The following is an 11168-nucleotide window of genomic DNA, read 5'->3' as shown; positions in this document are numbered from 1 at the left end:
GCACGCCACCGCCGCCGGCCTCCCGAACCCCACCACCACCCCCGCACGACCCAGGTAATCCTCTGCCCGCCGCTACACCCCCCCGTGCATACGACTCCCCCACCCCGATGCCCCACACCTCCTCCGTCGCCGCCCGCCCAAACACCCAACCCCCAACAAGCGCCGACGAATGCGCGCTTCCCACACTAAACCCTACCCCCCACACACAAACCTTCCCCCCCAACACAAACCCCCCAACCTCCAACGCACCCCTACTTGCCGCCTCGCTGACCGCCGCGTTCTCCCTTGGCCCGCTCCGCCCGGCTCCCACCCCACGGCCAACCCGCGCCACCCGCGTGGCTGCCGCGATGGCTACAGACTGAGCCACGCATTTATTTATTTATTTATTTATTTATTTAGATTTATATACCGCCCTCCCCGAAGGCGCAGGCGTGGCTCGCTTCCCCCGCGTTACCCCCTCCCACCCCTGCCCACCAGACCACGCAAGTGCCGGCTCCCGCACATGCGTGGTTTCCCTCCGCCTCCGCTTGAGTCCCCAGAACGCCGCCTCGACTCCTTCTGCCCCAAGCCGGCCTGGCCCGGCCCCACACTCCACCCTCCACCCACCCCTACCTACCGCTGCCGCGCCACCTCCCCAAGCCTATCCTTATCCATTTTTAGAAATGTGCTTTTTTTCTAGTTTAATTTATATACTGCTCCTCACTGACATCTCAGATAGAAGCAGAGGTTTCTTATCTGGAGGGCCTAGTTTGATTCTCCACTCTTCCATATGCAGCCAACTGGGTGACCTCTGGCCACTCACAGTCCTGATAGAGCTGTTCTCACAGACCAGTCCTGTCAGAGCTCTCTCAGCCTCACCTACCTCACAGGGTGTCTGTTAAGGAAGATGAAAAGAAGTTTATGGTAAGCCGCTTTGAGATTCCTTTGGGCAGTGAAAAGTAGGGTATAAAACCCATTTTGTCATCTTGTTTTGGGTGCATTCTGATCCCAGTGATCACCTGATTGTTCTTGGGCACTCCACTTTATAACAGCTGGCACAAGAACTGGGCTTTGGATGAGGAAACAGCATATATCCCCACAAAGAGGAGATCCCCCTAAATGTGGGGTGTATGACTTATGGTGGTCCAAATCTTATTTTGACCTCTAAAACTATCCTCAATGTTTTTAGCTGAATTCACAAATGACTTGGGCACATGGAACTGAGAAGGAACTGGGAACCAATTGCAGACAGATGTGTCCACTGGTGTCAGAGGTGCTGCTATTGGCAAGGCAAGGCATAAAATCAGAATATTCTCTTTTTACATATACATAACCTGATAGAACAAGGTGTAAATGGGTTTTTAATCATTTTTAAAAAGAAATTCTGACAGCAGAGAACAGTCTCTTCTGTTAGCTCAATGCAATATGAGGAGGACTGCCATTGCTTCCTAGTTGTGTTCATTGTGCATGTCTCTGAAAAATGTACGGGTGCCAGCCTCCAGGTAGGGCCTGGGGATCCCCTGGAATTTCAGCTCATCTCCAGATTACAGAGATCAGCTCCCCTGGAGAAAATGGGATTCTGTGGCACTGTACCCCAATGAGATCTTCCCCAAGCTCCATCTTCAAATCTTGAGAAGCTTCCTAAAGGGGATACAGCAACCCTGTTCCACCCCAACATGGCCAAGGGGACCAGGCAACCCTAGTTAATTAGGAAGCAAGAGACCTTGTCCTGTGTGGAAGTCCCCTCCCCACACACACTTCACACCAAAAGCCTCTACAGTGAGTTTCCTCTGAACTGTACAAAGGGCAGCCTTGAAATCAGTCTGAGGCTTCCCAGTTGGGACCAGTTAGTCTGGTGAGGAAGAGTGCCTGAACTTGTGAAAGCTTCTCCTCTGGACACCATGAGGTTCTCTTGGCCTCGAATCTGGCTTCAAAGGTTCCCGTAGCCCTCTGTTTCTGGGGTCATCAGCTGCTCTGCTGTAAGACATTTGGGGGGGGGGGAGCATGGAACATAGCAAAAAAACTTGGCCGGGGAAGGAGGAGCCAGAGGAGGACAAAAGACTCCGGCAGCTCTGCCCAGAGAACAGGCTAAGTAACAATTGTTGGGATGCAAGTCTGCCATGAGCTTTATAGCATGGCTGCCTCGACCTGGATGGGACTGAAATGCTCTTTCCCTCCACAGTGATTCTCAAGGTAAAGGCCGAAAGATTTTATGTGCGAGACATACCTTAGCTAAATGAGATCCTACTTCAGGATAGAGGTTGACTGAAGGTCACAATATCTTGGACCTTGGGTGAACAGAGATGCATTATGGGAGTACAGAATTGCCCTTTTACTCAAGAGGCCCTTTAGCAAAAGTAGCTACTGACCAGGGCTCCAGAGGTTCTTCTGGATCGCTTTCTCCAGTCCTCCAATCTCACTCAACTCTGAAGAGCTCTGGAAGCCCAGCCTCTGGTCTGTTCTGAGGGAGAGAGAAACAGAAAGGATGCCAGTGATGTCAGAGTGGCAGCAGAGTAGGACCAGAGGCATCAAACCTCAGATCTGCCCCATGTACATTTTGTGGAGTTATGAAAGTCCAAAGAGATGCTAGGCTGGTTTCTGGCCCACTGTGGTTGCAAGCACAGCCTTTGCATTTGGTTCTGTATGCTGCCTGACCTTCAGCCACAGACCCTGGAAGACTGGCAGGAGGGCTTGCGGTGGGACGGGGTAAAGGGAGGAAGGGGAGACTGAATAGCATGGCCAACTGGCTCTCCCAGGATGAGCTGAAGGCACCCAAGGACAGTTATGGAGCAGCCACCACAAGACCACCCATTTCTGTCTCAACTAACTGGACAGATCCTATCTTATCTACCCGTCTGGTGAAGTAGATCTAGCGTATTGGTTAATGCTGTAACATGTGGATTTGCTTAAACTTCTTAATAAAAAGGAACTCATTATGGCGTATTGCTCATCCTGTACAAGACGTATTGCTTTGCATTCAACCTCTTCATAGAATCATAGAGTTAGAAGGGGGTCTGCAGGCCATCTAGTTCAACCCTCTGCTCAATGCAGGACCAGCCGCTTCTTGAAGACTGCCAGCGGGGGAGAGCTCAACATAACTTACAAGTGGATTGTGCAATTTCACACAGTAAAATCCAGTTGCAAAGTGCATTGAAATTGGACCAAAAGTGCATTATTCAGCCTATATTGAGGGCACAACAACAAAATGGCTGCTACAGGAAGAGAAGCCAAGCACAAAATGGCTCCTACAGGAGCTGGAAGCAGCCACAAAATATCAGGGAGGAAGGTTATGTACAACTTTTCAGAGTAACTCTTCAATGTTTCACACATATTTCAAGCTTTCTGCTTAATTAGACACCTCTTAATCTGCACAGCCCATCAGAAACCTTGGTGAGCACCAGGAAAGCTGTTGAAGGTGGCCACAGTTCCCAAGGGGATCACTTTGGGGACAACTGCCCTAGCTTGTTCCAAGTTGGTTCCTAATTCCACATGTCAGTCAAAGGTTGTCAGGGTTTTTGCACCCTTCTGGTCACCAAAGGTTGCCCCCTATTGAACTCTCATATGGAGCATTCCCTCAAAGCATAATGCTCACATTCCAGTCTATCCTGCCATCCCCCAAAATGCATGAAGATTCCTGCTTTCAACAGCCCTGTGAGATAGGGTAGGCTCAGTAAGACCGACCAACTCAAAATCGTCATCATGCTCTTTCCTGCCGAAGCCCCACAAAAGACAGCTCCGAATAGCGGTTAATGCCGGAAACATCACTAACTTGGGAAGAATAAGACCACCTTTGGCACAAGAATTAGCCAAGATCCTTGTACCACCTTCACAGTAAGTGCATTTACACATGCAGAATGTGCATTGTGGCTGGCTTCTCCCACACAACAGGGCTTTCAAGGACCACATAATGGCCACCCTTCACCTACAAGAGCCTCCCTGTGGCATTGCCCTGGAATGGGCTGCCCATTTTGGAGCAGCATTCAAAACATTTTATGAGACACATGAGGATACTCTCAGGCTGAGAGAGGGCTTCAGAAAGGATGGCACTGACAACTTTCCTTTGATCTACAAAGTACCAGAGCAGCTTAGCCAGCCATCTGGTAAGTTCCAAGCGAGAACAGTCTTGAGATAAGGAAGTGAGAACTGGACAAACCTTTGAAATGCAGACAGAGATGGGAGAATGGAGGGGTGCCCTCGAGTGGGTTAGGGAAGGTGCTACAACTCAGTGGGAGATCCAGGAGTGTTGGTAATAAAGCAAATCTCAAGAGCAGATTGGATCAGGAACTAGGGGTTCATGACACTCTACTCCCCCAGGGCCCTTTCCTATCCACCTATGGAGTTGAGAGTTCAGAGACTGTTTGGACGGGTACGCCTCATGAAAGCATTTTACCAGTATCAGAGCACAGACATCCTCAGCGTCCACCCATTCATTATCAGAGTCAGGGAATTCTACCCAGGCTACCAAATACCACAGATGTTTTCTCTGTTGAGCACCCCCGAGAGTTTCATAGAATCATAGAGTTGGAAGGGGCCATACAGGCCATCTAGTCCAGCTCCCTGCTCGACACAGGATCAGATCAAAGCATCCTAAAGCATCCAAGAAAAGTGTGTATCCAACCTTTGCTTGAAGACTGCCAGTGAGGGGGAGCTCACCACCTCCTTAGGCAGCCTATTCCACTGCTGAACTACTCTGACTACGAAATTTTTTTTCCTGATATCTAGCCTATATCGTGGTACTTGTAGTTTAAACCCATTACTCCGCGTCCTTTCCTCTGCAGCCAATGGGGAAAGCATCCTGCCCTCCTCCAAATGACAACCTTCCAAATACTTAAAGAGGGCTATCATGTCCCCTCTCGACCTCCTTTTCTCCAGGCTGAACATTCCCAAGTCCCTCAGCCTATCTTAATAGGGCTTGGTCCCTTGGCCCCAGATCATCCTCGTCGCTCTCCTCTGTACCCTTTCAATTTTATCTACGTCCTTCTTGAAGTGAGGCCTCTAGAAATGCACACAGTACTCCAGGTATGGTCTGACCAGTGCCGTATACAATGGGACTATGACATCTTGTGATTTTGATGTGATGCATTTGCCTTTTTTACCGCTGCATCACACTGCCTGCTCTTGTATAGTTTACAATCCACAAATACCCCAAGGTCTAGTTCACACACAGTGTTACCCCATCAAGTAGGTATGCTTTTCATTTTTCTGACCGAGACGCAGAACTTTACACTTATCTTTATTAAATTGCATCTTGTTCTCATTTGCCCATTTTTCCATTGTGTTCAGATCTCGTTGAACTCTGTCTCTCTCTTCTGGAGTATTTGCCAGACCTCCCAATTTGGTGTCATCTGCAAACTTGATGAGTAGTCCCTCCACCCCCTCATCTAGATCATTAATAAATATGTTAAAAAGTACCGGACCGAGCACCGAGCCCTGAGGTACCCCGCTACTCACCTCCCTCCAGTCTGATGAAACACCATTGACAACAACTCTTTGAGTGTGGTTCTCTAAACAATTCCTTATCCACCTAACTATCTGAAAATCCAGATTGCAGTCCTTCAACTTATCCATCAGAACATCATGGGGAACCTTATCAAAAGCTTTACTAAAATCCAAGTAAACGACATCAATCGAATTTCCACAATCCAGCAATCCTGTCGCTTGGTCAAAAAAGGAAACCAGGTTGGTCTGACAGGACCTGTTGGAGACAAATCCATGCTGACTTCCTTGGATCACCAAATTGTCCTCCAGATGTTTACTGGTGTCCCTTTAATATCTGCTCCAGATAGCCCTCTTTAAGTATTTGAAAGGTTGTCACTTGGAGGAGGGCAGGATGCTGTTCCCGTTGGCTGCAGAGGAAGGACGCTCAGTAATGGTTTTAAACTACAAGTATAATGATATAGGCTAGATATCAGGGGGGGGGGAAATTCACAGTCAGAGTAGTTCAGCAGTGGAATAGGCTGCCTAAGGAGGTGGTGAGCTCCCCCTCACTGGCAATCTTCAAGCAAAGGTTGGATACACACTTTTCTTGGATGCTTTAGGATGCTTTGGGCTGATCCTGTGTTGAGCAGGGGGTTGGACTAGACGCCTGTATGGCCCCTTCCAATTCTCTGATTCTCTGATTCTATGAAATTCATTGGGATTTTGTCCCTTACAATCTGGGGCCAGGGGGGGGCACCCCCTCGAATCTTGCTTCTTTTTTGAACCATAAGCCCCAATTGGGTAGAGTTGAAAACAGTGTCAATGCAAACTTCCTTTTCTTCCTCCTTTTCGTACATTCATAAGAGAGTGTCTACCAGAAAGTTGGAGCAGCCCAGGATGTGGGACAGTATGAAGTCGAACCAGGTGAGAAACTCCGCCCACCTGATTTATTTGGCATTTAGACAATGTGGCTTGCAGAGGACCTCCAGGTTTTTATGATCCGTCCAGACCTGGAGGGGTTCCTTGGCCCCCTCTAAAATATCTCACAAAGTAGTTAGGCCAGCTGTGCCCCAGGATGCTTGTCCCTATCCACTTTCCCTTTGGTTTTCAACAACTCAGTCAGTGGGAGGGCAACTTGTGAGTACTGGGTCAAGAAGTCAGTGTAGAAATTGGTGAATCCTAAAAACTACTGTAGCTGGTGATGGGTGCGTTGGATTTCCCAAGCCAGCAAGTCCTTCACCTTAGCTGGGTCCATTTGGAGCCCCTGATCAGACACCCGGTAGCCCAAATAGTCTATTTGGCTTTTGTGAAAGTCACATTTGGACATTTTGGCAAACACCTTGTGGTCGTGAAGGCACTTCAGAACCACTTCAGAAGGCACTTCACAGACCAGTGCAACTGATTCCTCTTTGTTTCAGCTATATATCAATATGTCGTCAAGTTAAACCAAGGCAAATCATGTAACACTTCATTAATTACATTCATGAATATTCCTGGTGAGCTGCTTAAGCTGAACAGCATAACGAGGTACTCAAACTGTCCCATGGGGGTGTTTAATGCCGTTTTCCAGTCATCCCCCTCTGCAATTCTCACATGGTTGTAAGCTTCTCATAAACTAACTTGGTAAAAATCTTTCCCTCCTCCAGATGGCCAAAGAGATCTTTGATCAATGAAAGGGAATATGCATTCACTTGATAGAGCATTGATGGCTCTGTTATCAGGGCAGAGCTGGAGAGTCCCATCTTTCTTTTTGGCAAACAGCACTGGCCATTGGGGAGGTGGCTGGGCGAATAAACTCCCTCTGTAGGTTCTTATCTATGAACTGGCAGAGTTCTTCCAACTCTGCAGGACTCATGATATAAAGTTTCACTTTGGGCAGAGTCTGTGCGGTGATGCGGGGTCAGTTGATTGCATTCCTCCTCCAAGAGGCCTTGAATCAAGTCTGTGTAGCATTCTGGCAACTCTTCCCTCTCACCCTTGTGGGGACCCATTGCCCTAGCCAGGGATTGTAAACAAACGGGAGGTTTTCCCAACTCACAACAGTCCCGGTGATAGCCGTCCCCTGGCCCCCTCCCTTCTCCCTGAACCAAAAGTCGGCCCTGCAGTTGGGGTGCGTAAAGTCCAGCATCTTCTTGTCCCAGTTGATCTGAGGTTTATGTGTGTCAAGCCAGCCCATGTCTAGTAAGATGGCAAACCTTGCAATAGTGGCAATGCTTAATGAGATTATCTCCCAGTGGGCCCTGAGAGTCATGACTAGGGGGGGGCAGTTGATTGGGTTATTGCCTTCCCCCCCACCGGGGTCCTATCTACTTGCCACATGCTTATCAGCTAATCTAGGAGGACTTCCCCACTCCCAGCCCCCTAACCAGGCTTTATTAGGGAAGTTGAGCATCCAGAGTCTACACACACTTAGACTTCCATTTGCAACCCATCTTTCTCAAGGAGGAAGCTCAAGCAAACGGGGGCACAAGTGGTATTCTCTTCAATCTCGCCTGTCAAGGGAAGAGGAATGCGTCGGGAGAGGAAGATAATGGAGGTGAATCAGTGTCTGCGTAGTTGGTGCCGGCAGGAGAGATTTGGTTTCTGGGACCATGGGATAGGCTTTCTTGAGGAAGGCCTACTAGCACCTGATGGACAGCCGAAGCATGGGCAATAAGAAGGAAGAGCTGGAACTTCTCATGCTGATGGAAAGGTATGATCTAGTAGGCATCACAGAAACCTGGTGGAATGATTCTCATGACTGGAATGTAATAGTGGATGGATATGAACTGTTCAGAAAAAACAGAATAGATCGAAGAGGTGGAGGAATGGCACTGTATGTGAGGAAAGGGCTTACCTGTCAGGAAATTCTAGTGAAGGAGAGCATATCTACAGTGGAAAGCATCTGGGTGAAAATAAGCGAGGGGAAAACAAACAGTGTGGCGGTTGGTGTCTGCTACCGACCGCCTGACCAACGAGAGGATGTGGATGCTGCACTTTGTGAGCAGCTTGAGAAAATATCCAAGTGGCAGGACCTTATCATCATGGGTGACTTCAATTTCCCAGATGTGTGCTGGGAAACAAACTCTGCGAAGTGTCCTCAGTCATGCAACTTTCTGACCTGCCTGGCTGACAATTTCATTTATCAAATGGTAGATGAACCCACAAGAGGTTCAGCCATACTGGACTTAATACTGACCAGCAGGCAAGAGTTGGTGGATGAGGTGAAGGAGGTGGGGACCCTAGGGGGAAGGGTGGGCGCTACTCAAACAAAAGCTATTGCATGCTCAATCAATGACTATCCCAGAAAGACGAAAACACTGCAGGAGCTCTAAGAAGCCTATTTGGATGAACAGAGAACTTCAAGAGGAACTAAGAAAGAAAAGGAAAATGTTCAGGAAATGGAGGGAAGGACAGAGCTATAAAGCAGAGTACCTACAGGTTACTAGGCACTGTAGATCAATCATCAGAAAGGCCAAAGCTGAGAGTGAGCTAAGATTGGCCAGGGAAGTCCATTGTAACAAGTAAAGATTTTTCAGTTGAAAAATTTAGAACAACAGTGTCTGGGTGGCAGGTTAACATGGATAGAGAGGTTGTCAAGAGGCATTTAGCTGCACTGGATGAGTTCAAATCCATCGGCCGGATGAAATGCACCTGAGAGTGCTCAAAGAACTTTCCAGAGAACTTGCACAGCCCTTGTCCATCATCTTCGGGACCTCTTTAAGGACTGGAGATGTCCCAGAGGACAGGAAGAAAGCAAATGTTATTCCGATCTTCAAAAAAGGGAGGAAGGATGACCCGGGAAACTACAGACCAGTGAGTCTGACCTCTATTGTGGGGAAGATAATGGAGCAGATATTAAAGGGAGTGATGTGCAAACATCTGGAGGACAATTTGGTGATCCAAGGAAGTCAGCATGGATTTGTCTCCAACAGGTCCTGTCAGACCAACCTGGTTTCCTTTTTTGACCAAGTAACCGGTTTGCTGGATCGTGGAAATTCGGTTGATGTCGTTTACTTGGATTTTAGTAAAGCTTTTGATAAGGTTCCCCTTGATGTTCTGATGGATAAGTTGAAGGACTGCAATCTGGATTTTCAGATAGTTAGGTGGATAGGGAATTGGTTAGAGAACCGCACTCAAAGAGTTGTTGTCAATGGTGTTTCATCAGACTGGAGAGAGATGAGTAGCAGGGTACCTCAGGACTCAGTGCTCGGCCCGGTACTTTTAAAAATATTTATTAATGATCTAGAGGAGGAGATGGAGGGACTACTCATCATGTTTGCAGATGACACCAAATTGGGAGGACTGGCAAATACTCCGGAAGATAGAGTTCAACGAGATCTGAACACAATGGGAAAATGATCTAGATGAGGGGGTGATCTAGATGAGGGGGTGGAGGGACTACTCATCAAGTTTGCAGATGACACCAAATTGGGAGGACTGGCAAATATTTCGGAAGATAGAGACAGAGTTCAACGAGATCTGAACACAATGGGAAAATGGGAAAATGAGAACAAGATGCAATTTAATAAAGATAAGTGTAAAGTTCTTCATCTGGGTCAGAAAAATGAAAAGCATGCCTACTGGATGGGAGATATGCTTCTAGGTAACACTGTGTGTGAACGAGACCTTGGGGTACTTGTGGACTATAAACTAAACATGAGCAGGCAGTGTGATGCAGCGGTAAAAAAGGCGAATGCCATTTTGGGCTGTTTCAACCAGGGCATCACATCAAAATCACAAGATGTCATAGTCCCATTGTATACGGCACTGGTCAGACCACACCTGGAGTACTGTGTGCAGTTCTGGAGGCCTCACTTCAAGAAGGACGCTTTAGGATGCTTAGGGCTGATCCTGCATTGAGCAGGGGGTTGGACTAGATGGCCTGTATGGCCCCTTCCAACTCTATGATTCTATGATTCTATGAAATGGCATGATTGTTCCTGGTGCATGTGTTCCATGGGCTCCTGACATGGATAGTCACAGATAGAGGGGTGCAATGTACCTCCCAGTTCAGGCGGCAGTTGCACGCCGCGCTGGGAAAGAAGATAAGCCTCTCGAGTGCCCATCACCCCAAAACCAATTAACAGACCTAATAGGTCAACGGGATCATCAAGCAGTACTTCTGGTGCTACATCTCTTACCAGCAGGAAGACTGGTCCTGCTGGCTCCCGTTGGCTGAATTCACATACAATAACTCGGTTCATGCCTCGACCCAGATGTCACCATTCCAGACCTTGCACAACTTTCACCCCCAATTCCTGCCTGACCCCATCATTCCACCCGCAGTGCCCACCGCAGCCACCGACTTGGAAGAGTTGCAAGCGCAGCACCAGATCCTGCAGGATATCCTGCAAGAAGCCCAGGCATTGTATAAAGCCCAAGCCAACACCCATCGCATAGATGAGCCCCACTTAGCTGTTGGCAGTCGAGTCTGGCTGTCCACCAAGCATTTCTGCACAGCCTGTCTGGTTAAGACAGGTTAAGACAGTTAAGACAGTTCGTGGGACCGTTCGAGGTCTTGGAGCAGGTGAATCCCATGGCCTACCGCTTGAAGCTGCCCCGGTCATATTGGATCCATCCTGTGTTCCACCGCTCGCTGCTTCAACCACTCCTCAGGGAAAGCCTCAGTCCACCGCCACCAGCCCCTCCGGCTCCCGTGTCCATCGATGGGGACAAAGAATACCAGGGCCAACAGTTACTGAATTCCAGGTTCCAATGGGGAATGCTGCAATACTTGATAGACTGGGAAGGTTACAGGCTGGAAGAACGGTCCTGGGATCCCGCCAATG

The 11168-nt window shown here is 48.4% G+C and overlaps 1 long non-coding RNA gene across 2 annotated transcripts in view; it reads right to left on the bottom strand.

Moving 5' to 3' along the window:
• LOC143821336 (uncharacterized) overlaps nt 1–11046 on the bottom strand; it is a 30963-nt gene extending 19917 nt beyond the window's left edge. For both annotated transcript variants that reach the window (XR_013225770.1, XR_013225771.1), the window contains exons 1-2: nt 10925–11046; nt 2349–2440 (exon numbers count right to left, since the gene is read on the bottom strand). This is a non-coding gene — a long non-coding RNA (uncharacterized LOC143821336). The remainder of the gene's footprint in view (nt 1–2348; nt 2441–10924) is intronic.
• Nucleotides 11047–11168: the final 122 nt, after the last annotated feature.

Source organism: Paroedura picta, chromosome 12 (genome assembly GCF_049243985.1).
Source record: "Paroedura picta isolate Pp20150507F chromosome 12, Ppicta_v3.0, whole genome shotgun sequence".
In the NCBI taxonomy this organism is placed as follows: Eukaryota; Metazoa; Chordata; class Lepidosauria; order Squamata; family Gekkonidae; genus Paroedura; species Paroedura picta.
Note: the sequence above shows the minus strand (reverse complement) of the source record. Positions and strands in the feature narration are given on the sequence as shown.